A 23,350-nucleotide genomic window follows, 5' to 3' on the forward strand; every position below is an offset into this window, starting at 1 on the left:
AAGTCTGGGCAGTTTAGCTAAGTTTGTTTTCCAATTGTAGCTTTCCTACCGACACCCCACCTAAGATCAGCCAAATCAGCAGTGCCCTGAGATTGAACTTGCGACTGTCCTGGTCTTTATGGCTGAATACCATATCAGGCAGAGTATTACCCATTGCCCCATCAATACTGATAACTGCGGATTATTTTCCAGTGGTGCCTTGGAAGTCTATGGTAATTACTAAGTAATGTTCTGCTGTTTGCTCAGTTCACCCAGCTGCTGCCTTTACTTCACATAGCAGACTCGATTTTCAATACCTACAATTTTTTACACAAACTCTTACTGTCAGCACTGTTACTGTATAGAAATAGGTTTGGCAGCAAATGAATATACATAAATTAGTGCGGATTCCTTCAAAATCATTTGCAGTTCCACTGATGGCCTAGTTGGCCCTATTGGGTAAAGGCACCACCTGGTGTAGTAGTAAACCAGACAAATGATTGCAGTTCTGATCCTCAGTTTGTGCTGTGTGAGATGATCTCACCCAAGGATGCAGATGGGGCACCGCAACTGGTCTCAGAACCGTTATGTTGTAAAAACAGGGAAAAAAACCTCTTGATGACTATCCAGTGACCCCTGCTGTATGTTTGTGGTGAAAATTGGAACAAATAAGTAAAAAAAAGTATCTGCACCAAAACTTCTAACATTACTTTATTTAGAATTTCAATTTGACACAAAACCATTTGGCCATTTGCTGTGTTAAATATATCCACCAATACAAATATAGCATTCTGACCTCGTAGAAAATGTTAATGGAAAACCTCATACTTTACTAATAATTTGCAAGAAGCTAACCATAACAGATTTAATCAATGTACTTAAAAATAATAGTAATATAGTGGTAGAAAGCATCAACTAACTACAAAAAAGAACGGTATATTTTACATTTTGAATCTATGTTTCTCAGACATGCTGTCATTCTTTTTGTCTGAAAATTACCCAAATCATTGAGAAGAATCCATTGAGATCCACATTGTTTTTCTTCGACAATGTGCTCTTCTTGGATATGTAAACAGCCTTAAGGACAAAGATTATTTCAATGATCCAAGAAGACAGCTTTAAACTCCTTGAAATCTCCAAAGACAAGCAAAGCCTCTGACATGTACAGTACTTTGACTCCTGGCTTGTGACTTGTACATTTACAAAGCTCCACGACATCAGTTTTGATCTGGCTCTATAAAAAGGCGACGTGCCATGCTGGTAAAAGGACCTGCAGGTTTGTGAAGGGAAGAGTGCGAATAAGATGGTAGCACTACAACATTAAGCAGATCTGCTGCTAAAAATGTTCTACTTTGTGAAAAATCTATTTAAAAAGTGAACAGAACAATAGAGAAACCCAGTACAATAATTGACTGCAGCAGGGGACACATCTTCTGTGGTGTAAATGTTCCCTGGCAACCAACATGGCAGGTCTGAAAGAGAGTTTAGAAAGCAGACTTTTCCTGTATGTTTCAAAAATTCAGTCTACCATGATCTTCCGTAAACCAGTGTCAGCCGTGGCTCAGTAGGCAGCACTCTCGCCTCTAAGGTTGTGGGTTCAAGTCCCACTCCAGAGCCTTGAGCACAAAAATTTAGGCTGACACTCCAGTGCAGTGCTGAGGGAGTGCTGCACTGTCGGAGGTGTCATCTTTCGGATGAGTCGTTAAACCGAGGCTCCGTCTGCTCTCTCACGGGGATGTAAAAGATCCTATGGCACTATTTCGAAGAAGCGCGGAGGAGTCTGGTGTCCTGGCCAATATTCATTGCTCAATTAACATAACAAACAAAAACAGATTATCTGGTCATTATCACATTGCTGCTTGTGGGAGCTTGCTGTGTGCAATTGGCTGCCGCGATTCTTACATTACAACAGTGACTACACTTCAAAAGTACTTCATTGGCTGTAAAGCGTTTTGGGACGTCCTGAGGTCATGAAAGTCGCTATATAAATGCAAGTCTTTCTTCTTTCTTCTTTCTTCTTTCTTTCAGAGCTCCTCTGGTAACTAAGTGTTAAAGACAACACTCTGTAATACTAAGCCACACAGAACTGATGATCCCAGGTTCAATTCCCAATCTGCTCTGATTTAACTGAGCTCAGTTGGAACATTACATTTTAGACTCAAGACCACTAAGCAAGAGAGAGGTTTCTCCTTATCACTATCCACTGTTCCCTGCTGGCAAGTGCATGTGTGGATGTCAGATTCGAGCATATTTGGGCTTGGCTATGATAATCCTCTGTTCACCACAGTCTGTCAACACTTACACATGAAGAATAGCTATTTGGGCAAGATAATGGTGGCTGACAGCATCCATAGATTCAGGGGGGGAGATTTTCCCATTGGAGGCGGGTTTCGGTTTGGGTGGGTTCCAAACCCGCCTCCACTGAGAGGTGGGAAAAAATTGAGATTTTCCCCTAATTGGCCAGTTGATTTCTGAGGTGTGGGTTCCCCTGGGCCAATTAGTGTTTTGGGACTGAAACTCGCCTCTGCTGACATCACTTTTCCAGCCTCATTTAAGGGCTGCTTGCTGCCTTGGATCATTCCACTGGATTTCTGCCAATGCTGCACCACCTGCAACATATTTTGAGAAACCACTGTGTCCAATTCCAAGGCAAGGGCCTCCCCGAGGTTCTCGGATGAAGCGCTGCAAACATTGGTTGAGGGGGTGAGAGCTAGCAGGGAGGTGCTCTTCCCCTCATCTGGGAGGAAGAGGCCGCCCAAAGAAACCAAGGCACTGTGGGTACAGCTGGCAAGGGATATAACCTCCAGATCTGTGTGTAGATTGGGTGAATGTTTATGTGTATTGATGAAATGCCATCCCTGTTGGAAAGCGTAAAAATGATTTGATGGCAAAATTTTGGCATGATGGCACCTGTTATTTCGCCTTAGGCAGCTCCAAATTGTGGGCTCCGTGACACTTGCGTGGTCAGGTTGGTGGCCAGAGTAAAAGGAGGCCAGAGAGTCATGTCCATTGTCTATCATGTCTTAAGATGGAGCCAAGGACATGTGCCAACATGGGCAATCTATGTAAATCTGGCCATGATAAGTGCATCCCTTGCATCACGGGCAGCCATGTGCTCGCGTGCTGCCGCTGCTGCTGGTCGATAGACTGGCGCTCAGTCCTCCTCCTGCTCCTCCTCTTCCTCAGCCTCCTCCTCATCCTCATCCTCATCTGAGGAGGCTATGAACTGAGCCACTTGCTCATCAGGAAGCTGCAAGTCACAACGCTGTGCCATGTTGTGCAGTGCACAGCAGACCACGACCATTCTGGAGACCCTGGCTGCTCTATACTGCAGGGCTCCACCTGATCGGTCAAGGCAACGAAAGCGCATCTTCAACAACCCAATGATTTGCTCGATGATGGACCTGGTCGAAGTGTGGCAGGCATTGTAGTACTCTTCAGCCTCGTTAGCTGGCCTCCTGATCGGCATCATTTGCCACTTCTTCAAGGGGTAGCCTTTGTCACCAAGGAGCCATCCGTTAAGTTGGTTTGGCGGATTTAAAAGCGGAGGAACACCAGAGTTCCGCAGGATGAAAGAGTCATGGCAACTACCATGGCACTTGGCGCAAACATGCAAAATCTCCTTCTTGTGGTTACACACCAGCTGTACGTTGAGGGAGTGAAAGCCCTTGCAGTTGACAAAGATACCTGGGTTGTGATGGGGTGCCCTAAGGGCCACATGTGTGCAGTCTATGATGCCCTGCACCATTGGCAAGCCTGTCATATTTGCAAAGCCAAGCAAACATGCAGTGACACTTGCTTGATCCCTTGAGAAGTGGATGTAATTGTGCATCTTTGCGAAAAGAACATCGGTAACCTGCGTGATGCAACTGTGGATGGCCGAATGGGAGATGCCACTTATGTCTGCTGATGATCCCTGGAAGGAGTTAAGTGCGGTGGTGACTTTGACAGCCACTGGTAAGGGTTATCCACCCGTTCCTCTGTAGGGGGTGGCGTGTGCCCAGTCAGCTTCACCTCTGACTGTCTTTGAGCAGTTCAAATCGCTCCCACACCCCTGGGTTCTAGACACCGGACTTAGGTACAGGCGGTGATACAGAAAATCGAGTAGACAAGTGGTTCGGTGCAAGCAAACCAAAATTTTATTAAAAACAGAATAACACACAATCTTATGAGAATTACTGATATGAATACAGGCATAAACAATTACACTTATATGGGAATGGGGAACACACGGCACATCGAGGGAAACAAATACATTAAAAATCCCCTTATCCTTATCCCACCCGCTATTAACTAACTAGATTAAGCTATCAGGGGCCAGGAATTCATGCTCACCAATCTGAAACCTGTTGCTTTAACTAGGTTGGGGTTTTGAGGTCCGCTCTTTCTGTCCTTTGGGGTATCCCGTCACCGCGTGGTCACAGGGCGCGGTGCTGAAGTTGTTTATGTGAAGCACCCTCCTTTTCCTCAGCTAACATCGTCGTCGAGTTGCGATGGGTCTTCTTCTTCTTCTTCCTCGGGCGGTCGTCGATGGTATTGCTGCAGTTGGGGGTCGGTTGGCGGTTTTTACCGTTTAATGATTTTGCTATCCAAGCTTCGAACGCCAGTTTATTCTTAAACTGGGCTATTATTGTCCATTGATTTTGCTACCCATTCTTTGAACACCAGTTTATTCTCAGACTGGGCTATGATTCTGGGGTTTTACTGTCCATACATGTAACGCCAACTTATTCTTCAAATGTCAGCTTATAACTAGGCGTTTGTCCCCCAACACATCTTTCCGCTGCCCTTCTCTGCTCTTATCGGTTTACCGTATTCTTCGTCTCATCTCATCTCGTCTCGCCTGTTTGTGGCCTATGTGTCCTGTGTGCTTTCGAATCGGGTCCGTTCTCCTCCCGCATTTGGCCCCGGTGTAATGGGTGTCCTTGGTGTTGAGCGGCGCGGGGAGCGAGAAGATAGCCCGCCACAAGGCCAGGGCACGAGAACGAGAGGCGGGAGCAAGAGCTAAGGGCAAGAGATAAGCGAGCAATCGCCACTGATGGGCTTACAATTATACCCGTTCTTCATTCCTTATCTGCGCGCCAAATCAGGTCAGTCCTTTGTCTAACTTTTGGCAGGCTTGTTTAAAATGATTACAGCCATTTACTTTAACGACTTCTGGAGTGGTTGTCTCCGTGTTTAATGGCCTTGATGTCCTGGTTGTTTGTCATTTATGAAACTTAATTGTCCCGTCCTGCCTTGATGGCTACTGTGAGCTGTTACCGATTAAATATGCAGAAACTTAATGGCCTCAATTTAAGCCCATTCTAGCCTGATCTGTTTCAAGGCGAATGAATGCATATTCTGTGTTTGCTTTAGCTGTCTGGCTCCACAAAGTCTCTTCACAGATTCCTGCATTTTAATTTTCGTTTGAGGTTTGAAAAAGTGCCTGCCTGCTTGCAGGGCCTTGCTTTTAAAATCCTGCTGGTTTTGGTCACGAGGTTACAGAAGCCATTTTGGGTACCCTGTTTTTAATAACTTTTCCACACAGGGCCCCTTTATCCATAACTTTGGGGGATGCGGGAATTTTGAGAACCCTACACCTCTGGGAACCAGGTCTTGGTGCAGCATTGTGCAGATGTCTCGGACAACATCTCGCGAAAGTCTCAGCCTCCTTTGGCACTGCTGCTCACTCTTGTTGAGGTAACTCATCCTCTGTCTGTAAACTGTGTGTTGGGGTATCTCCTGCGGCGTCGTACTTCCATGCGCTGGTGCCTTCTGCCCTGTGCAGCATCAGGTGGCTGAGCAGGAGGTTGGGGCTCCTGCTGCTGTTGCTGCTGAGCTGTCTGGTTCTGCTGCTGCCGTGGCTGCTCCTCATCCGAATCTGAGGTCCATGGTGAAAGGAAATGAATGGTTCCCATGCTGCTGGCAGATGCCTCCGTTGGGGAAGCGCTCAGTCCAAGCGGGGAGAGGCTCTTCCAAGGAGGCCCCACAGTTCAGAGATAGAAGCTGCAGCACCTCCGACTTCGGTAGGCCTGCTAAAGGTGCTGAAAGACCTTTTGAAGCAAAGTTCTGCCACCTGCAACTAATCTCTGATGAAAACTCCATTTCAATGGTAGAGCTGCAGCTGTGAGGAGGCCACCCACTTGTCAACCCACCAGGTTTAGCTGGCGTGGTTTAGGAGGGTCATGGAACACACTGAACATATGGAAAAGGGCCTCTCAAAATAGGATTACAGAGGCCCTTAACAACCATTTAAGGGTCTTAATTACCCTTCTGGACTGCTGGAGGTGGGACCAAATTGTACCCTTCAAAACCGCCTCCAGCAAAATTGTGCGGAGGCGAGTTCCAAACCTGCACTCATTTTTTGCAATTTTCCCACCCGTCCTGCCTCCAAAGCCGCCTCCTCGGGGCTGGGAAAATTGCCCCCAGGAGAGGAGGAGGACAGAAGGGAGGGAAAAACTCCCATGAACTACGACTGTGTCCCTTGAAGTAGCAAAAGCCCCCTTGCCAGCGAAAGTAATAGCAGTGCCAGACTTTACTATCAAAGTGCATACTCAAGTACTGGCATGAGTCTCCTACCAAGTACAGGAGAGATGGTACATCTGCCTTTCCTTGAAAGAAGTTTAAGAGGAATATAGAAGGGAGAGTCACCTTCCCCCCGCCCAGGCCCACTCTCACACAGCTTCTAGAGTGAGTATATAATGAAGCTTTGGCAGATGTTTACAAGCAGAACTTTTTCCTCTCTTGACTTAGGATATGTTAATTGAGGAAAATACAAAAGAAGGTGGCCTTTACAATGGACCAGATGTGGAGTTGATAGCTTAGTCCAGGGTCCAAGAGAATGCCAAGGTTGCACACCACAGGGCACAGCCTGAACAGGTAGCCAAAAAAGCTAATGGACAAAAACACAGGCCACGATTTCGCCAGCAGAGGCGGGATCACGGCAAGAGAGGTGGTTGCTGGGATCCGGTCTCGTTCCTGGCTGCAGCCGCTCTACAAAAAGGAATTTCCGTAAATAGGGCTTGTTAAGCGGGGTTCCCGGCCAATTAAAAGGAAATGGGTCTGATGTTGTCATTTGATGATGCATCATCAGCCGGTTTCCTTAAAGGGACCATGGCCGCATTCATTTTAACAGTTGTGCTGTCAGTGTTCTATAGCATTGAGGTGCTGCAAACACTGACAATCACTGCACAGAGGTGCAGGGCTGCACCCAGGCTCTCCAAATACTCCCTCCATATGCTTATGCTTATGGAGGGAGTCACAGCACACAGGGAGGTTCACTTCCCTTCCAATGGGCGGAAGAGACTTCCCCAGGAGACCACTGCAGCCTGGTTGTACATTGCACAGGAGGGCACAAGCAGGGATGTTGTCAGGAGGACCAGGCTACAGTGACGCAAACCTTTCAATGATATCAGTAGATCACGAAACGCAATGGCGATGAGTGTGAAAGGAATGGTTTGGACATTGTAGGGATGCTTTATGGTGTTGGTGTGGGGTGATCCCAACCTGGTGCATCATGTGTCAGCCAGGGTGTACAGTGTTAAGTGATGCAAATCTGAACATGATGAGACCATCACTGGCATCCCGGGCAGCAATGTGCACAGGTAATGATGCCCTGTGTCCAGTGCAGCATCAGTTGATTGCGGAGAAGTTTGGTGTGGACGTTGGTGATGTTGGTGTGCCCGGTGATGTTGGTGTTGGGGCTGATTGTGTTGGGATTCTGAGGACCAAAGGTGAGATTTTTTCAAGGGCACAGTTGTTGCTGGAATAGATGGCAGCTGAAGTTGAGATGATTGAAGCGATCTGTCAGTGGTGAGTGAGCTTTTTCCAAGGAGGTGACAGTGGATAGAGAGTTTACTCCAAACACTTTCAAACTGCATACAGCTCAAAAGTTTCTTTCAAATCATGAAGGCTCAAGCTTCTGGCATTGGAAAGTGACCACCTTTGAAATGGTAGCTTTCATATCACTTTTACAGCTGTCACCTATTCACAGCAATGGGGAGACATAGAGAACCCGATGTACTTACTTGACGTGATCTCCGAACGACGTGAACCCCGTTAAAAATGTGGCAAAATAGAAAAAGGCTGTCAAATAGTAGTTAGCAAACACTTAACAAGCAGTTAAGTATCTTAAATGCCTCCCCTGCCGCTTGGTGACGGGTTTGTTCTGAAATCGCAGACCCGACACTCTGGAAATTTACCTGGAGGTGGGTTCGCAGCGGGTTCCCAACCCGCTGTCAATCATTTAGATTTTGACAGCGGATCCGCCTCCAAACACGCACTCTGAGTGCCAGCAAAATTCTGCCCTTAGGCACTGGCAAAGCTGAATAGGAAAAACGTGTTTTTTCTAGCACTGAGCTGCATGAAGTTTTGACTGCTCCTGAATTTCATGTTAGACAAAATAGTCACTCTGATAATATAGTAACATCTCTGAAGTCAATGGTGGTGGCCGTAGTGGCAGAGTTGGGTGGCATCAGTACAAATGTGGACCTGCTTACATTATATCTTATGAATTTGTAAATAGGTAAACAGTAGCTACCAAAGGAATGTTAAACCTTATAGGTGGTGTCAGTATAATCAACCTGAGAAATCCACAAGTAATGTAACAGGGAATCTGAACCTATGGCTGATTTTTAATGCTTGTTTTAGGAATTGGAGCTGGTGTGAGACATGATTAGCCTTCCAGAGGGGGTGTCACACTTCAGGGCATTAGAGTGCTTTTGAGTTAGACTGCGATGTTTATGTTGATGTGCATCCAAAATCACATTGCATTGTTACACAAGTGGTAATGTGAATTCAGCAGAACAATATCTTTACTTCATTTTCTTTCTCTCTCTCACACCCCCATTGACTTAATTCCCTCTGGAGGCAAGTCATTTAAGAATCAGTTAGATGTTGCAATGGCAAAATCACAGGTTTCTATGGAAGGATGGGCTGAATGGCTTCCTTCTTCTGTACTTATAATTGTTATTGTTGTGACTTTTACTGCCATGAATTTAATGGAGGAGGTGGGATGGGGGCGGGTCAGCTGGTATCCAGGTTCCAGTCCCGCCCTCAGCTGCCTCTGCTCTGCAGACGTGATTTTCCCTTGATTGGCCTTGTTAAGCCTGCCCTGCAGGCTTACCGGCCAATTAACAGGAAGCGATTCTGATGACGTCATTTGATGACGCGTTCATCTGCCAGTTTCCTAAAAGGGACCATGCACAATTTTATTTTGACAGTTGATTTTTCAGTGTTTGACAGAATTAAGGTGCTGAAAACACTGACAATCACTGCACAAAGGTGAATTCTTGCACCCAGGCTCTCCAATGAATCCCTCGATATGCTTATAGAGGGAGTCACAGTACACAGGGAGGTTCTCTTCCCTTCCAAGGGTGGAAGAGACCTCCCCAGGACACCAACTTACCTTGCACCTCCACCCAACCCTCTCTATCTACTTTATCACTTCCCCATCTCACTAGCCACCCCTCACACTCATCCTCATTCTACTGCAAGCATACCAACTAACAACACACAAGGGTGGGCACTTGAAAGGGTTAGACAATGTCCATGTGAAGTTTCTGGTAATGTGTTGTCACACAGTGAAATTTCTTTTTCAAAATGTGCCCCTTATTGGACAGATCTGAGCGCAGATTGAGAAATGTCTTACTGAGTTCCAGTGATTGTTCAGTCATAACTCGCCCCCTCCTCCCCGCTACAGTGATGTGTGTGCATGGAATGGCTTAGACATTAAAGGGATGCTTCATGGTGCTAGTGTGGGATCGTGTCAACCTGGCGCATCATGTGGCAGCCAGGATTTACAGCATCAAGTGAAGAAAGTCTGGCCATGGTGATGCCATCGCTGGCCTCCCAGCCAGCAGTTTTGTCAGGGGCTGATGCCCTGTGTCCAGTGCAGCAGCAGGTGATGGCGGCGAAGGTTGGTGATGAGGTTGATGATGAGGTTGGTGATGTTGGTGTTGGGGCTGATCGTAGAAGGATTCGGAGTACCAAGGTCTGATTGTTTCATTGGCTCCAATGTTGCTGCAATAGATGGCAGCTGCAGGTGAGATGACAGAAGCAATCTGTCACTGGTGAGAGAGATTCTCCCAATGAGGTGGCACTGGACATACAGTTAGATTTAAAACCTTGTAAGCTTGTATTAAAAATGCAGTAACCAACATTTTCTTTGCAACATGGCATCCTTGACACCACTTCTGCAGCTGTCATCTTTTCAAACATCAGACCAGACTCACAACATGTCAGGTTGAGCTGGCGTGTTCCCCGAACAGCGGGTAATCAGTGGGGGAGAAGGTAAAATTACAAGTAAGCCTCAAAGACTCTTAAATTGGCTCTTATCAAGCCATTTAATACCAGAATTGTCTCCCCCGCCGCTTGGTGTTCGGTCAGTTCTGTGCTGACAGACCCGACACCTGGGAGACTCATGTGGAGGCGGGTTGACAGCGGGTTTCCTACCCGCTGTAAATCTTTTTGATTTTGACAGCAGTCCCGCCTCCAAACCCGCCCCTCAGTGCAATTAAATTCACGGCCTAAGTGTTTCTCCCTTTCAACAGCACATTGTACTGCAATATGGCTCCCTAATGGTATGTCGTATGCATCCATGTTCCTGTTCAGAGTTTCACCTTTTTAAAGAACAACAAGGACCATCCATGCATCAAATAAATTGGTCACGCTTGTGTCTGTAAGAAAGATTCTAACAGAAATTTGCCAAAATCTTTCATTTCAGGCCTAATGCTAATCTTTATCCTAGCTACAACATGTTCAGTCATTCTGACTGTGCATTTAACAGTTATGGAGCTGATCCATGAGCAAACATGCAGTACATGCAGACACACCCAATGGCTTTATTAATAATTCGTTATGGTTTGAGGCATTAGGATACAAAGGTTTTATAGTGCAATTAGTTTCTAAACTGATTTAAAATCTGTAACTTTCTGTGCAATAAACGTTAATTACAACTGACATATTCAGTCAAGATACATTACAGAAGTCCTTCTGAATTCTTTTTATGGCCTCAAGGATGTTCCTTTCTAAACAAAGCTACTGTTTCACATGTTCTGAAATCTGGCATAATTACAAAAATCTACATCAAATTGTAAACAAAGCTTTTCTTTAAATGGTTTCAAGATATACCTACATGCACATATCCAAACCATTTCTGTAGCATGTTACAATTATTATTCCATTTATTATGTAGTTGGAATTGTAATCTTAAGTCAGACACCTACAAGATGAAAATAAATAAATAATTGGCCTGTAAATGACTATCAATATTGTTATCGAATGATTGTTTGACACATTCCTATCAAATGCAGCACAATCCAAGTGTTGCAATTCACATAGTACAGATCCATTTGGTTAAATACAGTACATGGCATTCTAAGGTGCCTCATTCCAGTTACAGTGCAGATTACATCCACATTTACATTATATTAAACATTTTCTGCTAGATAAAGTCCGAGGGGGTTTTATACTGGTTCCAATGGTAAGAGGGCCCTAAACAGTGTCCTTTCCTCATTGAGCCCTTGCGACGGCTACACCAAGCTTCAGTGCATCCCCCAGCATGTAGTCTTGGAACTTGGAATGCACCAGTCTGCAACACTCGGTCGTGGACAGCTCCTTGCACAGGAAGGACAGTAAGTTTCGGGCAGACCAAAGAGCGTCTTTCACTGAGCTGATGGTCTTCCAACAGCAGTTGATGTTTATCTCGGTGTGCATCCCTGGGAACAGCCTGTAGAGCACAGAGTTACGGAGCTGCTCGGGATGTACCTCGACAAAAACCACTGCATCTCTCTCCAGACCTTCTTTGCAAACACACATTCCAGAAGGAGATGGGTGACAATCTCTTCCCCACCGCAGCCACCTCAAGGACAGCGTGAGCTGGTACGGATATTTCGGGTGTGCATGAAGGATCTGACGGGGAGGACCATTCTCACCACCAGCCAAGCTATATTTTGGTGCTTGTTTGAAAGTTCTGGCGATGAGGCGATCTGCCAAATTACTTTGACAGTCTGCCCAGGGAATCATCTGACAGAATCCACCATCACCTTTTTCTGCAGGGCCTCGAGGACGTTACGTGCAGACCAATGTCTGATTGACTTGTGGTCAAAGGCATTTTTCTGCACAAACTTTTCTACAAGGGACAGGTGGTACGCCAATGTGTCCAGGCCTATCCTTCGCAACAATGGGGACAGATAGAACTTCAGCACGTAGTGACATTTGGTGTTTGCATATGGAGGGTCTATGCACAGCTTGATGCAGCCGCACACAAAGGTGGCCATCAGGATGAGGGTGACAGTGGAATCCCTCTTTATTGTAGGTTTGTACATTGTGCCCCTGCAGGCACAGTCCATTTTGGCTCTCCAGATAAAATGGAATATGGCTCAGGTGACTGTGGTGGGGCAGGAGTGGGGTATGGGCCAGACCTGCGCCACATACAGCAACACCAAGAGCACCTCGCACCTGATGACCAGTTCTTTCGTGCAATCGAGAGGGAGCGTCGCTCCCACATTCCCAGTTTCTGTTTCACCTTAGCTACACGCTCCTCCCAGTTCTTGCCGCACACCCTGGCCCCTCTGAACCATATTCCCAGCACCTCCAGGTAATCTGACCTGACAGTGAAGGGGACAAAGGATCGGCCGGTCCAGTTCCCAAAGAACATGGCCTCGCTTTTGCTGCAAATTATTCTGGCCCCTGAGGCCAGTTTGAACTGGTTGCAGATGCTCATCAATCTATGGACCTGCAGAGGATCCAAGCAGAAGATGGTGATATCATCCATGTAAAGGGAGGCCTTGACTTGAACGCCTTTGCTGCCTGGGATTGTCACCCCTCTTTTACCTGTATCCTTCCTGATGAACTCAGCAAGAGGTTCGATACAACACATGAACAAGACAGAGGAGAGAGGACAGCCTTGCCTGACTCCATATTTGATTGGAAGGTTTTCCAATTCTTACCCATTGATTAAAACTGCACTACTGATGTTTGTGTAGAGCAGTTGGATCCAATTGGTAATTCCCTCCCCAAACCTCATTTTGGAGAGAATGTCCATCATGTACATGTGCGATCTTCTATCAAAGGCCTTCCCTGATCCACCCTCCTGTCTCGCACATAGGCAATCGTATCCCTCAGTAGTGCGAGGCTATCCGAGATCCTCCTGCCAGGTATGGTGCAGGTCTGATCAGGCTAGAGCAGATAGGCAAACAGATAAAAAAAAATGAAGTTGCCATTATACTCCAGATTGTAACCTGTTTGCACTATTTGGACCTAGCAAACCATATTATACTATCAAGCACCAGACTGAAGTTTAATGCTGACGGGGAACCAACTGTGATAACTTCACTTTCTTTGACAGCTATCATATTGCATCAGGTGTAAAGCTGTAGTCTGAAAGACTGGCTGCTGAAGGTGGTGTCATACCACTTGCCTAAACTCAATTCATATGCAAATTGATCTACACAGTTTGCATTGATGTGAAGCAAAACCACTTCCAATCAACACAAATTATGTCATATTACAGGCCTGCCATAGGACAATTTGCATTTATATGCTATCTGTACTGTAATACACAGAACTCAATAATCACACCTTTTTTCTCATTAGTTATCTCCCCATCTTATCAGAAAGCACTCACTCCTATCTGACGTATGTTTCCAAGAGAAATGTGTGCCATCCAGCATGACACCCAAGTGGCCGTTATTCACTTGTGAGGCTTAATAATGAGTGTCGGCACGTTATTCAACTGCTGGGGCAATAGAGCAGAGGGCGAGCCTATCCTCTGCTCACATCCACATGCACACACTTTCAGCAGGGTGTGCAGTACAGCAATTTCAAACAAGAACCCTAGTTGATTTCTTGATCTAAATATGTTTAGGCTAATTGTAGCAGTCTGATCACGTCCCATTCACAACACGATGGAGAGTGCACTCGGTGTGAAGATGGGATTTTGTCTCCACAAGGACTGTGCGGTGTTCACTCCTAGCAGTAATGTCATGGACAAATGCATCTGCGACAGGTAGATTGGTGAGAATGAGGTCAAGCAGGTTTTTCCCTCATGTTGGTTCTCTCACCACCTGCCGCAGGCCCAGCCTGGCAGTTATATCCTTCAGGACTTGGCCAGCTCGGTCAGTAGTGGTGCTACCGAGCCACTCTTGGTGATGGACATTGAAGTCCCCCACCCACGTTCTGTGCCCTTGCTACCCTCAGTGCTTCTTCCAAGTGGTGTTCAACATGGAGGAGTACTGATTCATCAGCTGAGGGAGGGTGGTAGGTGGTAATCAGCAGGAGGTTTCCTTGCCCATGTTTAACCTGATGCCATGAGCCTTCATGGGGTCCGGAGTCAATGTTGAGGACTCCCAGGGCCACTTCCTCCCGACTGTATACCATTATGCCACCACCTCTGGTGGGTCTGTCCTGCCGGTGGGATAGGTCATACCCAGGGATGGTGATGGAGTAGTCTGGGACATTGGTTGAAAGGTATGATTCTATGAGTATGAATAGAACTCTAACTTACACACTCAAAGAAGCTAATATTGGTTTTAATTCCCACCAGTCCATAAGAATTAGGAACATAAGAATTAGGAGCAGGAACAGGCCAAACGGCCCCTCGAGCCTGCTCCAGCATTCAAGAAGCACTCATGAAGCTCAACACCATCCAGGGCAAAGCAGCCTGCTTGATTGGCCCCATCCACCACCTTATGGCTGAACTTCAATCTCAACTCCACTTTCCTGCCTGATCTCCATATCCCTTGATTTCCCTAGAGTCCAAAAATCTATGTATCTCAGCGTTGAATACACGCAATGATTCAGCAGCCACAATCTTTTGGGGTAGAGAATTCCAACGATTCACAACCCTCTGAGTTAGAAATTCCTCCTCATCTCAGTCTTAAATGGCCGACCCCTTATCCTGAGACCAAGTTCTAGACTCTTCAACCAGGGGAAAATACCTCTCAGCATCTACCCTGTCAATCTCCCTCAGAATCTTATATGTTTCAATGAGATCAACTCTCATTCTTCTAAACTCCAGAGAGTACAGGCCCAATCTACCCAATTCCTCCTCATAGGACAACTCTCTCATCTCAGAAATCAATCTAGTGAACCTTCGTTGCACCGCCTCCAAGGCAAGTATATCCTTTCTCAGATAAGGAGACCAAAACTGTGCACAGTACTCCAGGTGTACATAAGAACATAAGAACATAAGAAATAGGAGCAGGAGTAGGCCATTCAGCCCTTTGAGCCAGCTCTGCCATTCAATGAGATCATGGCTGATCTTCTGCCTCAGCTCCATTCACCGGCCCTATCTCCATATCCCTTGATGCCATTACTAGTCAGAAATCTATCGGCATCTGATTTGAATATACCCAATGACTGAGCCTCCACAGCCCTCTGGGGTAGAGAATTCTAAAGATTCACCACCCTCTGTGTGAAGAAATTTCTTCTCATGTCAGCCCTGAATGGCCTACCCTTTATCCTGAGGCTGTTGCCCCTGGTTCTAGACTCCCCAGCCAAGGGAAACATTTCCCCAGAAACCACCCCATCAAACCCTGAAATAATTTTGTATGCTTCAATGAGATCCCCTCTCATTCTTTTGAATTAAAGAGAATACAGGCCTAGTTTACTCAATCTCTTCTCATATGACAGTCCTGCCATCCCAGGAGTCAATCTCGTGAACCTCCGTTGCACTTCCTCCTTCCTTAGGTAAGGAGACCAAACTTGTACACAGTACTCCAGGTGTGGTCACACCAAGGCCCTATATAATTGGAGTAAGACTTCTTTACTCCTGTACTCAAATCCTATTGTAATGAAGGCCAGCATACCATTTGTCTTCCTAATGGCTTGCTGCACCTGCACATTCACTTTCAGTGACTCATGTACAAGGACACTCAGGTCCCTTTGAGCATCTGCATTCCCCAATCTTTCACCATTTAGGAAATACTCTGCCTTTCTGTTTTTTCAACCAAAGTGGAAACTTCACATTTATCCACATTATATTCCATCTGGCATATTCTCGCCCACTCACTGAGCCTGTCGAGATTTCCTTGAAGCTTCTTCACATCCTCTTCACAACTGACACTGCCACCTAGCTTTGTATCATCAGCAAATTTGGAAATGTTACATTTAGTCCCCTCATCCAAATCATTGATATAGATTGTGAATAGCTGGGGCCCAAGCACCAATCCTTGCGGTATCCCACTAGTCACAGCCTGCCATCCTGAAAAAGGCCTGTTTATCCCTACTCTTTGTTTTCTGTCTGTTAAGCAATTCTCAATCCATGCTAGTATATTACCCCCAATTCCATGTGCCCTAACTTTGTTCACCAACCTCTTGTGTGGGACCTTATCAAAGGCCTTCTGAAAATCCAAATACACCACATCTACCAGTTTCCCTTTATCTACTCCATTAGTTACATCCTCAAAGAACTCCAATAGGTTTGTTAAACAGGATTTCCCTTTCATAAATCCATGTTGAATCTGCCCAATCTTACTATTAGTTTCTAAGGCCTAGAAATTGGCCTGAGGTGCCCAAGCGGCGCAAAGTTCACCTGGGCGCTGGAATTTGCGCCGCAATCGCCGCATTTGCGATCGCCGCAAATTCAGTTGAAGTGCCCCTAGAGGGAGACAGGGCGCGGCTCGAGGCGCTCCGCGTCCCTCTTAGGGCGCTGAAAGTGAATTTTGCAGCGCTACGTGCCGCAGCGCCACACGCTGTGGCATGGCACGCTGCGGTACTGCAGGCCTTCCTCCCACTGTTAAGGGGGAGGGGCCTGCAACAGCGCGAGCCCCAATCGCGAGTGCCGGCAAAAGAGCCCGGCACCAAGGAGAAGTGCCGGGCTCTCGGGAAACAGCCGGCAATGGGGTGGGGACCAGGAGGCCGGGGACAGAGGTGCTGGCAGGCGGCCGCCGAAAAAGCGGCCGCCCCGCACCTCCACCTTAACTTGCGCCTCTGCCGGCGCAGCAAGGGCCCGTGAACCGGGCGCGGGTAGCAAACGGCGCTACAGTGGCGTTCGCTACCAAATATCGCAATTGGGGCACGAATGGGGCGCTGCGCACACCGATGACGTCATCGGTGGCAGTGCAGCGCAAAAGGCTAACGCCACCATTAGCGCCCCTGCTGAATATCGTGGGAGGCACAGCCAGTGGCGCTACAGCCACTGACTGCCTCTTTAGGTGCTAACAGGTGGCGCTACTCACCCAATTTTTCCCCCTAAGTGCCTAATTATTGCATCCTTTATAATAGATTGCCACATTTTCCCAACTACTGATGTGAGGCTAACAGGTCTGTAGTTCCCCGTTTTCTCTCTCCCTCCTTTCTTAAATAGCAGGATTACATTTGGTATCCTCCAATCTGCAGGAACCATTCCAGAATCTATAGAATTTTGGAAGATGACAACCAATGCATTCACTATCCCAATGGCCACCTCTTTCAAAACCCTAGGATGTAGGTCATCCGGTCCTTGGGATTTATTGACTTTTAGTCCCATTAATTTTGCTAGTACTGTTTTTTTATAAATAATAATTTCTTTAAGTTCCTCATTCTCGCCACACCCTTGGTTTTTTCATATTTCTGGGAGGTTTTTTTTGTCTTCCTCCGTGAAGACAGAAACAACATATTTATTTAATTTCTCTGCCATTTCCTCCTTCCCCATTATAAATTCTCCCATCTCTGACTGTAAAGGACCTACATTTACCTTCACCAGTCTTTTCCTTTTCACATACCTATAGAAGCTTTTACAATCCATTTTTATATTTTTCGCTAGTTTGTGCTCATATTCCATTTTCCCTTTCATTATCAAATTCTTGGTCCCCCTTTGCTGATTTCTAAAAAGATCCCAATCCTCAGGCTGACCGCTTTTTCTGGCAACTTTATAAGCTTTATAGTCTCACCAAAGCCCTGTACAATTGTAGCAAGACTTCCTTACTCTTACACTCCAAACCTCTTGCAATAAAGACCAACATGCCATTGGTCTTCCTAATTGCTTGCTGTACCTGCAGGCTAGCTCTCTGTGTTTCCTTTACGAGGACACCTAAATCTCTCTGAACACCAACATTTAATAGTCTCTCTCAATATTCTGTTTTTTATTCTTCCTACCAAAGTGAATGACGTCACATTTCCCCTCATTGTACTCCATCTGTCACCTTATTGACCACTCACTTAACCTGTCTATATCCCTTTACAGGCTCTTTGTGTCCTCCTCACAGCTTACTTTCCCAACTAGCTTTGAATCATCAGCAAATTTAGATACATTACACTCAATCCCTTCATCTAAGTCATTAATATAAATTGTGAATAGCTGAGGCCCAAGCACTGATCCTTGCAGCACCCCACTAGTTACAGCCTGCCAACCAGAAAATGACCCATTTATCCCCACTCTCTGTTTTCTGTCCATTAACCAATCCTCTATCCATGCTAATATATTACCCCCAACCTCATGAACCCTTATCTTGCATATCAACCTTTTATGTGGCACTTTATTGAAACCCTTTTGGAAATCCAAATATACTACATCCACTGGTTCCACTTTATCTACCCTGCGAGTAACATCCTTAAAAAACTCTAATTTGTTAAACACGATTTGAATAGCACAGCTATATTTGCTACCTTCTAATCCACTGGGACCATTCTAGAATGTAGGGAATTTTGGAAGATTACAACCAATGCATCCACTATCTCTGCAGCAACATTTATTAGAACACTAGGATGTAGGCCGTCAGGTCCAGGGAATTCCTTAGCTTTTAGACCCATTAGTTTCTCAAGTACTTTTTCTCCACTGATCTTACTTACTTTAAGTTCCTCACTCTCATTAGCCCCTTGGCTCCCCGCTATTTTTGGTATGCTTTTTGTGTCTTCTACTCTGAAGACAGATACAAAGGCCTCGATTTTAACTCAGCTGCGGGCTATTGGTGTGTTCCCCGAATTTCGTGTTTCCCACACGAATCTAAATGGATGTGGGCGATTGATGCAATTTTAACTCAATTGGCCAATTGATTTCCAATGTGTGGGAAGCCTTTGAAAATGGGTTTTTCATGACTGAAAGTCCCCTCTGATGACATCATCATTGCTGCTGCATTTAAGGTCCACAGCAAGCCTTGCTTCTTCTGCAGACTGCCAAGCTTTCTCCATTTGATGGCACAGGAACCTGCAGGAACAATGGCCAGCGGGAGGCCAAGAGCAGCTCCTAAGTTTGGCGAGGCAGCACTACAGGCATTGGTGGATGGGGCTAGGGCCCACAAGGAGGTCCTGTTCCCTTCACCAGGGAGGAAGAGGCCTCCCAGCCAGACCAAGGCTGTGTGGATACAGGTGGCTGGGGAGGTCAACTCCTTGGGGGTCACACGGCACACCTGGATGCAGTGCAGGAAAAGATTCCATGACCTTCAACGCATTGGAAAAGTAAGTATGAAGTTCCCATCACCCTCAATCTGATCCCCATTGCCTTTCCTCACCAGCACTCAGCTTTAGCAATCTCTTCCTCCACATCCCACTTGACACTCACATCCATGCACCCTTACCCATTCCTTCTCTATGCTCACAATCACATAACTATTCCACCATGCAGCCCTCACACTCCCTATCACTCTGATGCTTTGAACACAACTGACAACACACAGGGAGGGCCCTTGGTCTTGCAACCTCACTCCATCTTTGTCTCCTTCTAAGTATCTATGCTATGCAATCTCTACACTCACTCCTTCATTCTCACTCAACCTCCACTTGTCTCCCTTATTGTAGGAAAAGAGAGCTCACAATCAAAGGGAAAGAGCCAGGACAGGAGGAGGCCCACCATCATTAGCCCAGCTCACCCCCTGGGAGGAAGCCATCCTGGAAATTGTCGGGGTTGAAAAAGATGCACACGTTGGGGACGGATAGATGGTAGATGGGTGCATCACAGCAAGCTGGTGACAGAATAGTTTTCCATCTCATTGACATTGCATGTGTCGCTGATAATGATTCTGAAGCTATAACAGATGGACTTATGATCATCTGCAATATGCAATGTGCATGTAACCTTAACCTCACATCTCTAACTCTTTGCTTTACTCCCCCACTGGACCATCGAGAGCCCCTGTCCCCACTGTCCAGGAGGAAGAGCCTGAGCTTCCAGACTCCTCAGAGGAAGCTGCAACCTCTGAGGGTGCAGTGTCAGCAGAAATAAGCGCACCCAGCACCAGCACAGACACTCACACCTCGGTGGGACCTTGGGGACATAGAGTAGTGTTGTCACCTGATGTATCACAGCTCACAAGTGAGCATCAGCAGATTGTGGAGACAGAGACAGCAGTGGAGAGTCCTCGTCGGAAGTCGCAGGACTCTGCCAGCTCGGCTCAGCTGCATGTCAACCCTCTGCCTCTGAGTCCATCCATAAGATCAGAGGTGATGGAACTCCATGCACAGATGCAGGAATCTCTGGCAAGTTTTGTCTCTAGGGTCGCTGCGAGTGTGGAGCGAATGGAGGAGTCCATAGCGAACATGAGCAGAGCCTTTGTGGAGTCATTGGCTCATGAACGCATCAACACGGAAAGGATGGCTACCTATGTGGAAATGATTGCTGCCTCCGTGGTAAGGCTGCTATGGTAGAGGAGAGGAGGGCTGCGGCCATGGAGGAGATTAGTCGCCAGGGTATGGAAAACATGGTGAGTGTTCAGAATAGAATGACATCTCTTGAGGAGTGATGAGCATCTATTGAACATAGAAACCAAACCTTCATGGAAGTCCTTCTGAGTAGGACTGCCATTGCAGATACGGGTCCCCATGGCCCCCCTGATGTGCAGCAAGGTGCTCTCCAGCCACTTGTAAGCACGGAGGGGGAGCTGACCCATGAGAGGGAAGTTGGTGGCAGACCTCAAGGAAGTGGGGGTTCCTCTCCAGGTGCTCACACTTCCATGCCACTGCAGAGCCCTCGGTCAGAGCCCCACTGGAGTCACACCCAAGTGAGATAGACGTCTCAACCCCTACACAGCCGCAGGAGCAGCAGATTGTTGATGAGCCCTCACAGGCTCGCCATCCCAGAGGATGCCCGCCAAAGGTGTCGAGACAGGAGCAGCAAGAATGTGAGCAAAGGGCCTCCACATCTGCTGAAGCCACAGGGGAAGCACCACGTAGGAGCACGCATAAAGAAATATAATGCACAAATAATCACAAGGATAGTCAGTTGGGTGTCATGTGTTTATTTTGGAAATGCCATCAGTTGCTTGTTTTGATAAAAAAAAATTCGCAAGTGGGACTTCCACAATGAGGGCTTTGGGCGACTTGCAGTTGTCAGTATGGTGGTCAGGGTGATAGAAATCAGCAGGTTCTTGGCCATTGTCAATGCTCTGGTAAGAAGGTGCGAGACAAAAGTTTTAGATTGGCCAGGCTAAGCAAATCTGGCCAAGATGAGTGCATCCCTTGCATTCCAGCCAGCAACGTGCTCGCATGCTGCTGCCGCTGTTTGATGCACCTCTGCAAGCTGGTCATTGTCGCTCTCCCCCTCCTCATCCTCCTCCTCATCTGTGGAGGTTATGTAATGAGCCACTTGTTCCTCAGGCATCTGCAAGCCACAATGCTGTGCCATGTTGTCAGTGCACAGCAAACCACGACGATTTTGGAGACCCTGGCTGCTGAGTACTGTAGGGCTCCACCTGATCTATCAAGGCATCTGAAGCGTATCTTCAACAAGCTGATAGTTTCCTCGATTAAGGATCTGGTGGAAATGTGGCTGGAGTTGTTGCGCTCCTCAGCTTTGTTGGATGGCCTCCTCAACGGCGTCATTAGCCACGTCTTCAGGGGATAGCCCTTGTCTCCAAGTAGCCTCCGAAAAGTTGGTCTGGTGGACTGAAGAGCGGAGGCACACTAGACTGACGCAGGATGAAGGAGTCATGGCAACTGCCAGGGTACTTGGCACACACACCAGCTGTACGTTGAGGGAGTGGAAGGAAGCCCTTGCGGTTGACAAAAATACCTGAATTGTGATGGGGTGCCTTAAGGGCCACATGTGTGCAGTCAATGACACCCTGCACCCTTGGAAAGCCTGCCAGATTGTCAAACCCAACCGCATGCGCTGTTACATTGGCTTGATCCTTGGAGAAATGGATGTGATTGTGCACGATGGCAAAGAGGGCATCGGTTACCTGCGTGATGCAAGTGTGTGCAGCCGCCTGGGAGATGTCTGCTGCTGATCTTTGGAATGAGCCTGAAGCAAAAAAGTTGAGTGCGGTGGTGACTTTGACGGCCACTGGGAAGGGGTGTCCATCTGCTCCTCTGGGCTCCAGGTCTTGCTGCAGCATTGCGCAGATGTCACCCACTACCTCTCGAGAAAGTCTGAGCCTCCTTTGGCACTGCTGCTCAGTCATGTTGAGGTAGCTGATCCTCTGTCTGTAGACCCTGTTTGGGGGGTATCTCCTGCGCCGACGGGCTTCCATGTGCTGGTGCCTTCTGGCCTGTGCAGCTTCAGGTGGGTGAGCATCAGCTTGGCGCTCCTGTTGTTGCTGCTGCTGTTGGTGCTGCTGTTGTTCATGGTTCTGCTGCTGCTGCGGCTGGTCTTCGTCCGACTCTGATGTCCAGGAGAAAAGGAAATAAATGGTTCCCATGCTTCTGGTATATGCCTCAGTTGAGGAAGCGCTCAGTCAAGGTGGGGAGAAGGGTTTCCCAGGAGGTCACACTGGAGATGGGTGTCAGGCTCCAAACTTCTACAACATTGACTATGCCTGCTAACAGTTCCCCCAGACATGAGACAACAAAGTTCTGCCACCTGCAAATGAAGATTGCTGAAAACTCCTTTTTAATGGTGGAGCTGCAGCTGGTAGTAAGTAATCCACTTGTTCTGCCGCCAGGTTTCACTGGCGTGTTTCAGAGGAGGCATGCAGCATGTGGGTGTTATGTAGTGTGTGTTCTCCTCCCACCTGTGGTTGCGCTGTCACAGCAGATAAATTGTTGGGTGTTCTCTTGGTTAAGATTAACTCTCTTGGTTCGGAACTCTCCAGAAATTCCCTTTCCCTTCGAATAGAGCACTTCATATTTGAATCTCTGAGTTCTGAGTTCTAATTGTGTCTAGGTAAAAAAGGTACCGACACAACAAAGTGGCGACGAGGAGCGGATGAATCTGCATACGTTACGGGTGCAGTGAGTAAACAGAAATTTAAATTTGAAACGTGAGATGGCTACTATATTAGGAAACATCGGTGATTTTGATGAAAATGTGGAGCAATGGAGCGCTTATACGGAACGTTTTGACTATTTTGTCTTGGCGAATGTGGTGGCAAACAAAAAGGTCGTGCCTACCTTTTTGAGTGTAATGGGGCCGAAGACATTCAATTTACTTCGCAGCCTTGTGCAGCCAGATAAGCCAGGAACTAAAACATATAAGCAACTAGTCGAAATTCTTGGAGCACATTTTTCACCAAAACCTTTGGTTATTGCTGAGCGA

At 46.9% G+C, this 23,350-nt stretch overlaps 1 pseudogene; it reads right to left on the bottom strand.

The window, feature by feature from the left end:
• Positions 1–11,404: 11,404 nt before the first annotated feature.
• Positions 11,405–12,736, bottom strand: LOC147080688 (uncharacterized; annotated as a pseudogene).
• Positions 12,737–23,350: the final 10,614 nt, after the last annotated feature.

The sequence above is a fragment of the Somniosus microcephalus genome, unplaced genomic scaffold (assembly GCF_052327205.1).
Source record: "Somniosus microcephalus isolate GS21.2 unplaced genomic scaffold, FLI_Smic_1.0 scaffold1247, whole genome shotgun sequence".
Taxonomy (NCBI): domain Eukaryota; kingdom Metazoa; phylum Chordata; class Chondrichthyes; order Squaliformes; family Somniosidae; genus Somniosus; species Somniosus microcephalus.